The sequence below is a fragment of the Vidua chalybeata genome, chromosome 1, assembly GCF_026979565.1.
Source record: "Vidua chalybeata isolate OUT-0048 chromosome 1, bVidCha1 merged haplotype, whole genome shotgun sequence".
NCBI lineage: Eukaryota > Metazoa > Chordata > Aves > Passeriformes > Viduidae > Vidua > Vidua chalybeata.
This window is the reverse complement of record NC_071530.1, coordinates 105,657,345-105,670,929: the sequence shown is the minus strand read 5'-3', so window position 1 is coordinate 105,670,929 and position 13,585 is coordinate 105,657,345. Positions and strand designations below refer to the sequence as shown.

The 13,585-nt window shown below is 40.9% G+C and overlaps 1 protein-coding gene across 1 annotated transcript in view; it reads right to left on the bottom strand.

Annotated features, from left to right (window-relative positions):
- The window catches only part of GREB1L (GREB1 like retinoic acid receptor coactivator), a 132,027-nt gene extending 128,054 nt beyond the window's left edge, over positions 1–3,973 (bottom strand). Inside the window, exon 1 of the mRNA XM_053941346.1 lies at positions 3,900–3,973. The gene's annotated coding sequence lies outside the window, so the exon portion shown is untranslated. The remainder of the gene's footprint in view (positions 1–3,899) is intronic.
- Positions 3,974–13,585: the final 9,612 nt, after the last annotated feature.

Here is a 13,585-nt window from a genome sequence, read left to right as displayed (position 1 = left end):
CCTAATGCTACTGGATAGTTCACCAATACACACACCTTCAAAAAATGGCTCTTTGGTTTTGGGTCATCTTCACTACCTACCTGCAAATTCAAATCCATTAACAGGGGCTATAGTAGTTTGCTCAGAGTTGTAGGTAAGGTTTTGCAATGACTTACTGAAGCTTTATTCACTAGGTCTCTCCTTATTATGTAAGAATATCTTCAGAGTTTTTAGAAACAAGATGTGTTTGGGTTATACAAGAAATAAAATTGGTCCATGAATGTATCTCCACACAGAATACAGCATGAAACAAAATTATCAGGTCTGGAATTAAAAAAAAACAAACAAAAAAACCAAAACAAAACAAAACAAAACAAAAAAAAAAAAAAAAAAAAAAAAAAAAACAAACAAAAAAAACCCAACCTGAAACTATACTAGGCAAAAGCATTTTGAACACATATTCTTAGAAGCAATACTTTTCTTAACATATTAAAGAAAGTAATGACAAGACAGAGTTTGAGGAAAGTCAACAGTTCTGGGAAAAAAAAAACAACAACACATAAATTGTAGAAGTTTAGTGTTGTTTTATGACTGCTGCTGTAATCTGTTTCAGGATATTAGAGATCTCTTAATTGTTTACTATATCTAATGAACTCCAGTTCACAGGACTAATTCTCTAAAAGACATGATTGTCAGAATGTCAAGTCTTATTACTCCTTCATTTGTCAGTTTTCCCAACAGTTCTCCTGCTCACAATTATGTTTTCGAAACAAAAGAAAATGCACCTTTTGCATTAGATGCAATAAATGATTATGCAAGGATAGGCAAAGCACATACATATCAAAGAGGCTGTTCTTCCAAGGTGTAAAGCAAAATACCTGAAATGTTTTTTTTTACATTATTGATTTCACAGTCCTTTTTTGGCAAGAGTCAAGACGTGATGCCTTAATATCATGCCCAAGCTCCATGTCTTGTTAATTACGTCCTACCTAGCTAAATGCCCCCCATAGTTTCAATTAGACATGGTATTCTTCCTCACTTCCCGTCTTGATTATTGTGCACTGTTGCTAAGCTCTAGTTAACAGTTGCCACATTTACCCAAAATTGGCTGTGTTTCAGTGATCATTCAAGGAATTAAACACAAAACATATGGTACAGAACCATACGAAGTAAAAAAAGCACTTTTAAAAACCACATGCTTAATATAAAAGGTATTACAAAACTGGTTATGCCACTGAAAGTAAAATCCTTACAAGTCCTATGCCCACTCCAAATTTCCTAGAAGCACTGAAAATTAGAGAGAAAAGTATTCAATCTTTTTTCAGCTTTCACTAAAAGGTTTCCTAGAGTATATTTCTGACATTATACTGAGTCTAATTTTACACTGAATAAACAGCCCAGCATTCATAGTGAGACCGGCTTCAAGGTACAGACATTTCTCCTTTAAAAATAGTTTAATTTTCTATATATCCCATAGCAACTAATTAGAGTCTCCTAAATTGGACTCCAAATTTTCTTTCCCTTGTATCTGCAAAATACTTTGGACATGACTTGTTGAACGGCCAAATACCAATGCCAGTAGCTACGTGTTTCAGAAGACCTTGAACCAAATGTGCTTTTTTTGAATTCTAGACAAACTTTTCACACAGTCACACCACCCTTCCTTTCATCTGTGATGTCCTCATGCAATCTTAAGAAACTTCACATAATTTAATTGTCAAGGTAAAAGCTCAGTAATCAGCTCGCCTATTACTGCTTATTTCCTTTAGTATTACATCCTGGACTTAAAAACTATCTTACCAAAAAATCCTCACGGTTTATGATTGCTACATTATCTACAACCAAACCCAACCAATAAAAATTCCTGGTATGTACAAATTGTTTCTTGTAGCTGATTTTTTTTTTCCTGTTAAACACCTTAGAAAAAAATTGTTTTGTATGAACACTACTAACAGTAAGCAGAAATAAACACTGTATTTTTAATCTGTATTTACAGATGGTGAATTAAACCTTTAGGGTTCAGAACCCAATCATTTAAACAGGTAGGCACATATTGAACATTTTTCATTGACTTTCTGGAGCATTTTGTTGGAAATACTTGAGAATACATGAGAAAAAGTATGCATATGTACAAAATCCACCAATGTTAAAAATAACAACTAAATATTTCTCAACAGCTCTGAGAATACTCACACAATCCCCACTGCTTTGCAAAGAGGTATTTAACAAGCTAATCTTCTAGCTTCATAAGTGCTTTTGTTGTACTCACAAGCAAATTCAACAGGATAATGTTTAAAATCTGTAAAGATTATTTTAATCCACTAGCACATATGTAGTAAGTTTTTCAGTCAACATAAGACCCATCCTTTTTTCTCTTTAGAGGACATATCCCTTAATAAAAGCCAAACTTAGGTGTGCCTTACAGTATTTGAAAGTGCTGAAAGCTTTACCTATCTCAGAAGCCACATACATAACTGTACCTGCAACTGGACTATGCACCTATTTGCTTCACCTCTCAAACAAGAGTAATAAATGTAAAAATAAATTAAATAAAATAAAGCTTCAGTAATTCCTAGTCAGGCAATAAGACACAACACGTTCTTCTCAGCCACCTTTTTATTTCCATCTTTTATAAAGCTCTCTGTAAAAAGGTATCAATGAAGTATGAAGAATATGGAGTATTATTTCCATAACACTTAAAGTATCATTCAGTGGAAAAGCCTGAATTCAAAGAAAGGCAAATGGAATAATGTAAAAAAAGGTCCTATCTCGAGCGCATTCAAAGCAAACATGCTGACAAGCAGCAGACATGGGAAATATTTTTCCACGGGGTAACTGAGTCTCCCGCACTTCAAACCATTGGTAATTCCTAAATTTCAGAATATGGATAAATATTTGAGGCTTGGGGCCTAAACAAACAGCAATGCTTGGCCCACCCGCTGAGCTGGCCGAAATCCTATGGTATACACAAAGTTTTCATCTTCCGGAGGTTTCGGGGAGCGCCGGGAGACAAGGGCCAGAGCCGGCGGTACCTAAAGGCCCCTGTATACATCTGTCAGCTGCCGCGGGGAGCCGCCGCCGGCTTCATTCCAGCCGCTTTTTCCTCGTTCTACCCTTACTTTCCAACAGCAAAGGAGCCGTGTCGGTCACCGGCCCTGCGGTGGAAGCATCACGGACGGGCCGCCGGTGACACGGCCCGCGGGCCAGCGCGGCCGCCACCGCGCGTCGGGGCCGTCGCGTCTCCCGGGGACACAGCCGTCCCTCCGCCACAACGACAGCCGCGAGGGGAGCCGGCGCCCTATCCTCCCCTCCCTCCTCAAACCCGGCCCGCACATGTCCAGATGCGCCCCCAAACACCCCAGTCCCGCGGGCCACCCACGGCCGGCGCTCCCCGCCCCGGGCGCAGCCTCCCGCGGGCGCGGAGGGCGAGGCTGCCGAGCCCCCTCTGCCGGCGGCCGCCCGTGTGGCAGCGCGGGGCGGGGGCGCACTCGCCGCCCGCCCGCTCCCCGGCTGAGCCACCTGCACCCCCCGCGCCCGCCTCGTCCCGAGGCTCGGCTGCCCGCCGCCCTCCCGGCCACAGCGGCTGCTTTGCTCCCGCAGCCCCCCGGCCAAGCTTCTCCCACTCCCACCTTGCCCCATCCGCGCGGGTTATTCCCCCCGCTCCGATCCAAGACGCCGGTAACAAAGGGCTGGAGCCCACCCAGGGGCGGGCGCCCGCAGCCCGCGGGTGACACGGATGCTGCCCGCCGCGCCGGTGGCAGCCCTCAGCCCGCCGCCGCCGCCCCCGGGGCTGCGCTCCGCGGGGTGACAACGCCGAGCGCGACTCCGCCAGCGGACATGCCGCCGCTCCATCCCGCTACCTTTGTGCCCTCCCAGAAACCGGCGAGAAAGCGAAGCAAAGCCCCGTGCCGCTCCCTTACCTTGCTGGGCAGAGAGAGAAAAAGTTGAAGCACTCTCCTTCTACACCTCCCTCACTTTTTTGTTTAAATTGAAATAATTGAAATTTTGGGGGTTTGGTTTTGGTTTTTTAATTTCCCCCTCCCTCCCCTCACGCCGAGCACTGCGCTCAGGCAGCCCCTCCCGGCGCCCTCAGTGCCACCGTCTCTCTCTCTCTCCCTCCCTCCCTCCGGGTCTCGGTCTCTCTCTCTCTCTCGGCGAGAGGAGGGGAGGGGAGGCGAGGGGAGGAGAATGGGGCGGACCCGCAGGTGCCGCCCCTCCTGCTCTGTCAGCGAGAGGAGAGGGGTCGGGGGGCGGCAGGCGCGGGGAGCGGGCGGTGCCCGTGGGAGTGCCCCGCTCAGGTGCGGGGGTGTCCGGCGACAGCGTCCCCGGCCGTGGCCCAGGGCGGCGGGGCTGGGAAGGGGGTGCCAGTGTCGTGTCAGGGACTGAGGTGATGGAACGGGAGCTAGTGTGGACACGAGTTAGGGGAGGAGGCAGGTGGAGAGCAGTGAGACTCGGGACGTAGCGACCGAGACTCGGAGAGGACGGAGCGAACTGGGGTACTTCCATTCTGTGGGGGAAGGGGCACTGAGAGGAGCCAAGCTAGGAAATGTCAAAACCCTGTCGGATATATAGCGTGGCTCGTTGGCCGGTAGGGCAGAAGATGGCATTGGGAGTGCCATCTGCCCTGTGAGAGACAGCCCTGCAGTGCACGCTGGTCAAAGCTGTGGGCAGAGCTGAAATTTGGGTGGAAATGTTGTGTTTGGGTTTAGTTAGCAATGGAGCTGGTCCAGGAGTGCTGAAGTAGAAGCTGAAGGGATTTAGCATGCTAGGAGGTTGCTGGAGGCAAACAGGAGAAGGGCACTCTGTGTATATTTGTGTCTGATATTACATTGAACTGATACCGTGTCTGATATTTAATAGAGGTGGGTAAAGATGAGGGAGTCTGATTGTGTTGGAGAGATTGGAAACAGAAGGATCTGGAACACTTAGATCTGTAAAATGTGTCCAAGTGGGTGGGGAAGAAGCAGGTTTGGATTCTTGGTGTGTACAAAGATGAAGGTCAGACATAGCAGGAGCATGGGAAGCAGACTAGAAATATAGCCAAGTGCTCTGAGCGTAAATATCCATTGAACTGGGAAAAAAATTATTTTGCATTTCCTTCCTTCTGCCTTGGATTGATTAAGCGAGCGTACGAACCATCCCCCTTGTCACTTTTCACAGGACATATTTCTTGAGAGCTTTTCAAAAAGTCTTTCTCATCTCTTGGGACCATTGGACTCAATCCTATGCTATGATATGATATAAGTGTTTTGTCTTTCTGCTTCAACACCCAAGAAAAAAAAACGTACAGTGACAAAAAAGTGGTAGTGTTTGTTCATTCTTTGATAGGAACCTGCTGCAGTGTGCCATAGAGAAAAAGAAGTCCAGTACTTTTCTCACATCCTTTTCTTTTGTACTTGCTGGTTAAAACACTCAGTTCCAGCATAGTTCCCATCAAAAAGTGGGAGGGGAAAAAACTGTCCATACCCCTTGGAGAAAGTAGAGGCACAACAACAGTGTGGCACTGCAAAAATGCTGCTTGGTCCCGAAATGAGAACTGTGGTAGGAGAATAAAAAAAAAAGGCTAGATTCATTTAACGTTCAAAACCAAGGCACCTGCCAAATAAAGCTTTGCAAATGGGTTGTTCACTGGCTGCTTTGATTCTGATTTCATTCAAATTTTATGTTAATAGCTACATCAGTTGTCTTTGAGAGGGCTATTCACATGCTTGAATTGCTTAGAGCTGGGCTTCTGCCGTGGATTACCTGAAGACAAGCTACCTCCATTAGCCTAAACATCTTGATATCTCTGCATTGATAAAGTTGCTAATAATATGGCCCGTAACAACAGGTAGCTAAAAATTTAATTGAACCAGAGTTTAAGGGAGTTTATCAAAGCAGGTCAGGTTTTAGAATCAAACTTTGTCACTTTGCCAGTTCTAAGTGATACATTTTTATGCTGTGTATGTCAACTCTGCTATTGATATTACACACGAATATGATGGAATTAAGTAATGTCAGTCCTTTTGAGATAATGTTGCCATGTGGCTCTGGACACATTTAGATAGTAACTATTATTGTTATTAAAGGTTTGTGAGAGATTTGAAAGCATATCAAGGTGCCTGTATAATACTACGCTATGGTAACTTATGATAACTCTATGATAAGCTTATGATAACTCTAACTCAGATTACTTAATTATATCTAAATTGATCCCAGTAATTGCAGTCTAGATTTCCCTCGAAATTTGTGTTTGAATTTAATTAGAGATATGTACTGAATGAGTGAGAATTATTCTGGTAGCTTTAATGCAGTAACTCTTTTCCTATTTGGACTTTTTTTTTTGTTTTGCTTTTTTGAAAAGGAAGAAACATTAATTGTATGTTTTCTTCTAACTTCTTATTTTGACTATCAACATTTACAGCTTGTAGGGCGGTTTCATCTGTACCATCTGTGGGCCATATTGCACATCAGATGGCAGGATAAAATCTGCAAAGAGAACATTTTGGGACATAGAAGTCTTTCAGGGTTTGAAGCCATGATATTCACAACACAAATGTGCAGAACCACTCATGTACCTGAAACAGAAGACGCAGAATGCCAAAGCAGCTGCTGGAGTGAAATAAAGGAGAGACCACACAGTTGGGGGAACATGATGGCATCAAGAACAAAAGGACATTTGAGGGGAAAAAGAAAGCACAACTTCAAGCAGTGAGAAATTGAAGCCAATCATTCGGAATTATTGACAGCAGATATACAGTCACACAGCAATTAGAGACTCACTTTGGGAATCAAGGTCAAATTAATAGTGCAGTAAAGAGGCAGCATCAAAAAAAGCACCTTGTTTAACAAACAGCATTTTCTGATTGCTGACTAGGCAACATAGAAAAAATTGTCTATCACAGGTTGGGGTTTGGTCATTTTCATACTCACGAGGCAAGATACCATCACCTTTATTCTGTTGTAAAGGACTACTGTATAAGAACACTGTACGATACTACACTTTGTGCAAAGATTGACAGGCCACTGCCCAGTGGAACTACAGAAGTCCGACTCAGTCAGACCTGAGCCTTCATTGTGTATTGCATTTCACTCTGCACCTAAGTGAAAGTCTCATGACTTTCTTCATATTTGCTGGGTTTGAGAGCAATAGGAATAAGGTCCTTTATAATATAGTGCTCTGGAAGTCTATTTCCCTCTTCCAAGCCATAAAGGCAAACTTCCAACAGATTTCAACCTTTTTTCTCAATACTACAAGCAAAGGTTTTAAGTTCGTCTTAGATCATTCTCTGAACTGCAGCTTGTGTTTATCGTTGTTATGCCTGTTACATTTAAATATTCACTGATAATCTGATGTATCCAACCTCAGGAATTAGGTTTCAAAAAACACAAAGAAACCAACAAATAGTTACACAAGAGAATTCCCTGCTTTAATTTCTTATTATTTGTGAACTATTGATTTCATACATACTAAACCCAGTAATTTCTATGCTGTTTTAGTATCAATGTTTTAGTTGATCCAGCCTATGAAACCTTTGGTATTAAATTTTGCCTGAATGAAGTGTCTAAATTCTACAGACATGGTATTGTTGTAGTTAAAATCTGATTGCAGACTTTGCTTTGATTTCTTTTTTGGGGCTAAAGCAAATCCCATCATCCTGATAAATAATTCTGGTTTGAACCTTCTAAATAACTTCTATCCTTCTGTATGAATCACCAATGATCTTTTAAGGTTCATTATACTTTACCCCTTTATTATTTTGATGTGAATTATCCTTTCCCTAGTTGTAATATTGTAAATAGGATTAGGACTGATACAATTTGGTCTGTTTAACATTGAGACATCTATGAAATTTGCTATTGCTCCAAAAACATTTATTCTAAATGGGTGAAACAGATGGATAGGATGAAACAGAAAGCATGAGATGCAGATGGGGTATGAAACTACATAAAATTAGATGTCTTTACTGCAGACAGTCTGAGGGCTGTCAGCTAAACAGCTAAACTGAATTCAGATCTGATGCTCAGACACTGCTGTAATTCCAGTTCCAAGTCACCATATTTAGGCTTCCTTATCACGATTATTTCATGGTAAAATTTTTTAAATACATATTTTGGCATTTGTGTTTTTAACATAAATATTTAGCATGCCGCCTACCAAAAAAACTGATACTGCACAGCAAGATAAAGGAGACAAGAGTGTTTCTTACAACTAGTAAGAACATACTTGCTTTACCTTTCCATTACTCACTCCACAGAAATTGAGCAACTCATCATCAAGCTTTTCTGGAAATTCAGCAGTAGTGCACAGTCAGTGACAGGCATATACTTTCTATTCCTCTTTGATCTTGATAAGATTTTAGGTCATTTAGAATGACTACTGTTAATGAGATAATCACAAAAAGAAAAAGATGATTGTAGAAAAGTCGTGGAGTTAATCACTTAGATCTCAGTCACACTGACTCTAGAAACTATAACAGAGTCTCCATTTTTTAGAAGCTTCTATAAAATATTTAGTAGTGTCAGCTCTGGTTTACTGATTGGTAACTGTACAGCATCCATCATGAAAGGCATGGCAGGATGCCATTTCCTTTGCTAGGAAGCCTGTCCTTAACATCAGCCTGGATGCTAGCTAAAGGGAAAATGAACTACATGAGAGAGAGTGTGTCTCTTCATAATTTTCTAAATATGTTTGTTTCAGATAAGGCAGTGAAAAAGGACTACTCCTTTTTGGTAATACCACACATATTGCAAAAAAAGTATGTTCTCAGTTATGGAAAACCCTGGAAGTGAGCACTTGTCAAAGCTGACTGTCTACATAGTTTTTATGGTTTTTTTTTTTTTTTAATACAAATTTTTATGTCACATTTCACTTTCAGAATTCACTGATCATTCAGTGAATAATTTTTATTAGCTATTGATCAAGGAATCATTTTTGTTACCTAATCTGTGCATTACTTTAGAATGTAGCTGAGTAAAATGAATCACACTGTGAATTCAGGTTTTTGGATTAAGCCTGGTTTTTATACACCATGTGATTAACACAATCCATTTCGACTTCTTTCACTGAGAAGATACAGACAGATTTTTTACTATACAACAAAATGTTATCAATATCACCATCATTTTTAAAAGGGAAATTAAAAGCATGGTGATTGCTTGAAATTATTCGAGTGTTTTCAGATTGTTAGTTGGATTTGTTCACTTTACCTACCTTATAAAGAATTTCCATGTATCTTTGAATGCATAGTTAGTATACTCATGAGGCCCATAGATCAAAGACTCGTTTTTCTCCCCTGGGATATCTAGATATAGATTGGTCTTTTCTTCATCAGGAAATACTATTTTAAAAAATTAATTTTGCCAAGGCTACTTAGCTAATTGTATGTAATAAAAAGTAATACTACCTATTGTTTGAATGTTTTCAAAGTGCAAGACCATATGAAAACAAAATGGAAAAGGCATGCATAATACAAGGTATGCATAATACTGATTATTCTATAAAATACTCCAGTCTGCTCTGAATTTTTCAGCATGGGTTGATCCTTCAGAGACACTACTGAAACTTAGATCCATTACTCCTAATTGACACATCTCCATTGCCAAACACATCTACTTGAATCAAATTATTTTATAGCCTAGAGTGAAATATAATCCTTCTAAATAGGGCTTACTTATAGAGGAGGCAGTCTTGCCTAACTTTTAGAGGTATAAAACTTGAGATCTAATCTATCTTTATTTATAGACAGTGAAAATAACTTGGCAGTTTCATCCCATTCTTAAATGAACACCTTCAAAAGGCAATCCCTCTTCTCTTGTTCTTATTGACTTTTGAAAGCGTTAAGAGACCTAGGTTAGACTATGTACCCACACATCACCAATACTGGGGGAATGCAGACTGTCTCCTTGGGATCACTTGATCATTAACCACAGGAATATAAAAAAATTATCCCTGTTGTTCACCATTTGACTTGCACAACAGAACCACTCACAGGTTGGCTGTGAGTCTCCTGGCTAGTTAGTCATATATAGCAAAAAGATAAGTTGCAGTTTCATATAAGCATTTACATTTAGAGCATACAGAGGTGGGGGGTTTTTCCCCCCCATGGCACTGACATGGCTTGCAAAGTAAAGCTCAATGGTTAGTTTTCTAAATTCCAAATTTGCAAAGTTTCCTGTAGTTATTATCAGTAAGAGAAGAGACTCTCATCAAAGTTGGTAAAGAATCACAGAATAACAGTTTGGGTTGGAAGGGACATTAAAGATCATCTAGTTCCTGCCATTGGCAGGGACAACTTCCACTAGACCAGGTTGCTCACAGCTCCATTCAATTTGGCCTCGTTAGTGTTGGTTGACATTTGTTGGGATATTTATTCTGAATCCAGCTGGGTAATGGCAATTAGTTCCTTTGCTACTTTATTTTTGCTGCCCTTTTCTTAGACAGATATTTGCACTGCATAAGAGGTGCTGCTTGTGAACTAGAAGTATGTTAACAATAGCAGAGAAAATGGCCCTGAATCCAAACTGGAGTCAAAACATGGAAATTGCTAATTTTAGAGGTGAAAAACAGTCATCTCACAATTACAGCATCCATGTCTTTAGTGGAATGTCACCCATGGCCTAAATGTAATATTTGTAGTGCAAGGAATTTTTCGTGTTTTGCACTACCTATAATCTATGCAGGTTTATCTATCTAGGGTATCAAATTTTCATTTTGGTTTGTGACTTTGTTTTGTTTTTGCCAGAAAGTCATAGATGTGTTTGTGCTTTTGAGGTTCTTACAAGTGGAAAATACTTTTAAGGTGAGGTAGATAAGACTGCACAAGCCCTAACTATTCATGGGTTTGTCACTGTTCCCTTTACACAGAAAAAAAATCCTACTTAAAGCAGCCTATGGTAAAGTTTCTGGGTTTGTGAAGTTGCCAGATGTAACAGAAATTCACTCCTCTCCCAGTTTTCCTACTGGCTCCACACACATCATGGTAGATCAGACTCCCTTCCCAGTAAGGGAACTCAGTCCAACATTCACTGTATCTTAACTGGCTCAAATGCTGTCTTAGTCTTGTGGAGGCAAACATCTAAGCCTACACAGATATCTACTCCCATATTTATAAAATCTCCATCTTTTCCAGAAAAATGTACAGAGATATGTGGATGCAGAGACAGCTTGGCTCAATTCTCTTGAAGCACAGAAAGAAAAATAGATGTGTCCCATGGGGGTGTGACCTGCCAGCAGCTGGGTTTTCCACAGTGAAGGTTTCCCACAGAGCTTCAGAAACATGTTGGATACCTACCATCCCTCTCTTGGGCAGCTTCCAGGGTCTTGGCATTGAGGTGCCTCAACCTGCACTCTGCAGGTGTGCAGACACAGAATACTTTAGTTACTCATCTCCCAGCTGTTTCTCCTGTTTCTCCAACAAAAGAGAAAAAAGAAAACAAATCAAGTTAAATGCTGCAATATCTATTTGACTACAAATCTCATTGCAAAAATAAATTTGTATGTGAGTTAAAATGTATTACTTACAAATACTTTTGTCCAACTACCCATCTTATGTTTCTTTCTCTTTCTCTGTGTGTAACTTTCATGGGAGATTAATTTAGGCTAATGTCTCACAAAACTACTGGATTTAATACGGAGTTAGATTCATCTGTGTCTCAGGGAAAACAGCTGTTTCATCAAATTAGTGTAATTTTCTGTCTTTTACTGTATTACCATCTCTCAAGCACATGGTACTAAAATATGGACAGTGAGTTTGTTACCTTTGCTAACAACATGCTGTAGAGTTTTTTTTTTTATTTCTGTGGGTCTTCTTGTGGCATCAGTGAAAAAGAATTGGTGGAGATTCCCTACTAGCATTTTGAAAGCAATCTGGGATGGGATTTTTATGTGAGTTGGCCAGCAAGGAAGGCTGCTGCACTAACTCCCTGCATGGAGTCCACAACAGCCAATCTATGGCCCCAAGTCCCAGATCAGACATGTTTGGATCCTCGTGACTGCAATGTGTAGTTTCAGGTCATGTTTTATTTCCATGTTGCTTTTTTGTACCAGTTTCTTGGTACCTCCTGACAGTGAAACAGACAGGATTGTGATAGCTGTCTGCAGGGAAGGAAACCTGCCTGCTTCCTCTGCTGGTTAGAAACAGTTCCCAAAACAGCTGCTGTCCAGTCAGACAAAAAGAGCAAGAAAATCCTGAGGGCTACAAAACTGCAACTTATTAATACTGTGGGTTAATCTCTATTGATTTCCCTTATTATGTGTTTATTGTATAGAATGGCCCATGTTCCAGCGAAAGGGCAGATCCAGGTTATGCAAAACAAATTCCTCTGGCTTTTCCAGTTTGTTTAAAGAGTTTTTGTTCATCTGAAATTAACAAGAAGTCATTTAAGTCTCTCAGGATATTCACTCATGACATTTAGCAATCTGTGAATTTATATGGTATTCCTGCCCTCCTTTGCTTTTTTGTTTGTTAATTGATTGGGCTTTTGTTTTTGTCTTGTTTGGTTTTGGGTTTTGTTTATTTTATTTTCTCTAGCCTGTGAGGAAGGTTTTCCTCATAAGAAAGTTCAGTTTTACATAATGTTTTGTAGTTGAAAGTCCAAAGATTTTCTTGGGTTTTGACAGCCTCAAATTAAATAAAGGCATGCTGTTGTGTCTCTCAGCAGGAACCTCCTCAAGAGACCACCTGAGAGTAACACTTTTCTTAAAATACCAAATGAGCTTTGTGGTGTCTTACAGATGGTGGCTCCAGCTGTGGTGGCAACTTTTAGTGTTGCCAGACTAAAAGCACCCTTGGTGCTTGGGTGCTGTGTCCATCTGCTGTAATCATCAGCACCAGGAATGTGAACATTATGCAAAAAGTAAACTTGAAAATCACAAGACTTTGAACTTTTCAATTCCAAATTAAGTTGAAGGTAGGAGAAAAAGCATATCACTTGTGAAGTGAAGACTCAAGGAAGAAGTCCGGTGTTGTCAGCAAGTCAGAGCTGAAAACAGACAGATATTGGGAATAGTTTATAAAATCTTTCAAGAGATGCAGCTAAGGAGGGAACCAGAAATCACTAAAACTGGCATGAGAAGATGGACATGAAATGGAGGCAGGTAAACACAATGCTCATTAAAGTACTGGTCGAAACAGAATCTTCTTTGCCTTCATCAAACACTTTGGTCAACTACCTGGTTGTTTAACTGCCCGCTGACTGGGAGAACAACGTTGCTACTCAAATCTTATCTGGTTTCACTGAAGACGAGTTGCAGAGCAACCAGTAAGACCACGAGCAAGCTGAAGAATGTAAATGCCACCTCCCTGCGTTTGTCCTTCATCGCATCACCATCAAGCATACTGCCTTCCCTGTAAACACTAGTTGACACTTACTTGCCTATCAGGGAACAAGAATGGAAATTCCATCACAACATTACAGGGGGGGGGAAGAAAACCCTTTCAAGCACTGGTTGCCTGGAGGTACTGAGGAATCTCATACCTTGGCATATTTACAACTGACTGGAAAAGACACAGCGTAGCATGTGTTAAATTGGCCCTGTCCTGAGCAGGGGCTTGGAGCAGGTGCTCTCCAGTTGTCCCTTTTTTCTATCGTCAGTAAGCAACTGCACAGAGACTCAGCAAAAAAG